Below are 3,488 nucleotides of genomic sequence, written 5' to 3'. Positions count from 1 at the left end.
TATTTCACTTCCCTCAAGTTATGTGTCACATGGGTTTTCAAGGAGTCATGACCTCTTTTCCTTCTTCACTTAGAAAAGTTAATATATCTTATTTCCTTGGTTTGGTCATTGGGTTTATGTTACTTGGAATCTATGTCTCTATAACATTCAGCAAATAACTTTACCCAGTAGACTCAATATACTGTACATTATTGATGTTCTATCAATATCCGCCGCACTGAATTTAAAAATCACCTGATCCCTTCTTGATGCCTGCTCCATTCTAACCTAATGACTAGTCATCCTTTGCATCAAGAGACTTTCCATCATTTAAAGTGTGGCATTCCATCATGGTAGTAACAGGACAATGTGTAACACAAGGGTCATTGAAAAAAATATTTCAAATGCATGACACTGCACATTACTTTAGCAAGAAAAGAAGAGAAATAAAAAGTTTGATCTGCATATCTTGTCAAGTCAGTTACTTACCATACTTACGATCTCTTTCAGGCCTTGTGATGTTTTTTCTCAGCGCTCTCGTTTACTGATTCTGCACAGTAACCTTGAACAAATAACATTCTGTTGCTGCTACAGCTATTGGTGAAAACGAGAAAAGAAAAATAAGAAGGGCAGGTGGGTTTGACTCTAAAATTATACTAATCAATTAAAAGTGACAAATTTTCTGAAAAACACGTAAAAAATATTGTGTGCCAAAATTAAGAATGCATTACATAAAATGTCTAAGGTCAGGGAAAACACACTTAAAAACATCATAAGAAACATTAGATATAATCATTACTAATAGAAAAAGGGAAAACAGATAAAACAGTTAATTTGGAATGTATGGGTTAATGGCTGAAAAAGATAAGGATGTACACAAGGTTTAAATGAGCATACATACATTATTTGTTTCAGGACATGTAAGAAATATCCATCTTTAACTATTGAGGAAAAATACAACCACAGTACATATGTTCATGAATATTACATAAAGGCCTTTATTAATACAACAATTAGTTCATTATTTCAAGAATCATGAGTCTATCAAAAGAAATCTGGACAAAACACAGAAAAAAGGTAAAACAGTGAAAATGGTGTGCTGACAATAGTGTTTCCCAAAAGACAAGATTTCAATTAGGTGGGGACTGAGCAGATGAAATAACCAAGAAAATTACAATTTTAGGTTGTCTCAGAAAAGAAACATCACCACCTTTGTTCCAAATCGAGACCTAAGTGGATAAAGATTAGCTAAAATAAAATATGTTCCTGAAGAGAATCCACAAGAATGAATGGAATCAAAGAGAAATATTAAGTTGCATTAGAAAGTAATTCACTGATAAGCCAAGCTTTTACTGTTTTGGTAATGTTTCTGGGCAGTTTGAAGGCAAGATAGAATATTAGCATACTTACAAATAAGAAGAGGCCCTTCAGCCCATCTTGCTTGTTTCATAGTTAAGTGAAAGTAAAATTGCAGATCGCTCTCTCTTTTTTAAAAAGAAACAAGAAAAGATATACTGAATATTTGTTACATCCACCTGGTTTTAAATTGCCAGTTGTGTGTTGTTCACATCTCACCCCGCAACTACAACCCCCAGTGACCACACACAGGGCAGAATGAGAGGATATTAAGCAGACTTATACTTGCTCACCTTCCACCCATTTGTCTCTTAACATGTCACAGGCAACACAGCCCCTGCAGGAGGTTCAGTCCTGTTTGGAGCAGCATGACTACAAATCCCAGGAGGCCACAGGGGGCGCTCAGAGCTGAGAGATGCCTGCCAAATAACAGCACCCTAAACTCAGCTGCGCTTAGCCAATTGTGCAAAGCCACATGGGGAATCCCAGTCCTTTATTCATTGTGTAAAGAAGCATTTCCTATTCTTGGTCCTAAAATGGACTCTCCTTTAGTTTCCAAAAGCGATCTCTTGTCCTTGTTTAACTGCTGAATATGACACAGTCCCTTGGGTTGTTCCTGTCTATAGTGCTTGGGATTTTATATGCTTGAATCAAATCTCCTTTCAATCTCCTTTGTCCTGGCCTGAAGAGAAGTAGAACCTTTCATTTGTCTATACAGTGCATGTATGTGACAAACCCCTGAAAACAAGAATCACTCTTCCTGTTCTTCTCTGAACTCTTTCTAAGGCTATAATATCATTTTTGTGAACCGAACACAATATTTTAAATTAGGTCTTATAGGTGCTTTGTAAAATATAATTTGGAGTCTTATGAAGCATGACATTTACAGCGGGGCACATTTTATCGTAAATTTGGATCAACAGCCTGGATTAAATCAAAACTCCATCCACTAGGCATTCACAGCAAACTCAGTGCTCGATTGTAGCTTTTTCTTTGCCAGAGGCTTTTTGCTTTTCCACAATAAAAACCCGCCATCGAGTATTGGGATTGTGATTTGCAATTGGTGAGCGGGTAGAGATTTTGATTTAATCCGGGACCAAGTCTGTCTAACACGCATTCGTGATTTGTTGAGAATTGATCTTCTCCAGTAGCCCATTGCTGAAGCAAATATTGACTGATAAATTTAATCAACCTGAAACATGTCACACTGGAATGGTGCTCAATCGAAAGCAAGTCAGCGACCCTAAGCTAGCTGTTATTATTTATAAAGTACCACTTGAATGAAGAGGAACAATGTGGGGTGCTTCTGGGCATTTCATTAATTGTCTCCCCTTCTGTATGTGAATAAGAATTTAACATGAAAACAAAAAGAATCATCTGGGAGCCTGAGGTCATGTTCTTCGTATTGTTTTAAGAAATATCAACATTATTAACTTTATCAGCCCTTACATTATAGGAATAGTTTCTTATTTTGAAAAAAAAATTGTGATCAGCTTGTGATCCGGGTGTCTTGTGCATTGTCCAGTTAGGGAGCAGGGTATATGATTTTGTTATGCCTTATTTGGCTGCCCCATTCTTCAGTGGTCTATTTCACTCATGAGAAGCTGTGTAGATGTAAGGCACTAATGATTCTTTCTAAAATACACAGCATGGAAGATATACAGAAGCTTTGATTCTAAAATAATGCCAGTAACTCTTTATTTGAATATTGCTGTATGATGGCTTTATGATCCCTTCATACTGCTACACAACATATTCTGATCAAATGCATAATACTGTACAGAAACCGGCATTCAGTAAATGACAAGGAACTGTATCTGAATAAGAAGTCATGACTTTTTGTTTTAGTATCGCATCGTACCAAATGCTATAAATGATGCTAAAACAAATGTCATGACCTCTTATGCACATTATGTCATTTGCATGTCCCTGTGAAGTATTATGCATGTGATTATAATATATTGTGTAGCAGTTATGAAGGGATTATGAAGCCATTATGCAGCCACATTCAAACAAAGCGTTATGGAAGTACTGTACGTGCTGAAAAAAAGCTGAAAACATTAAATCGTGTAATGATTAATTTACGAATGTTAGAGGTGTAATTCATTATGTGGAGACACTTTTTCAAAATCTTTCACAGGTAAATAGGATCC

The sequence above is a fragment of the Lepisosteus platostomus genome, chromosome 13, assembly GCF_059453375.1.
Source record: "Lepisosteus platostomus isolate fLepPlt1 chromosome 13, fLepPlt1.hap1, whole genome shotgun sequence".
NCBI lineage: Eukaryota > Metazoa > Chordata > Actinopteri > Semionotiformes > Lepisosteidae > Lepisosteus > Lepisosteus platostomus.
This window is presented reverse-complemented; position numbering follows the sequence as displayed.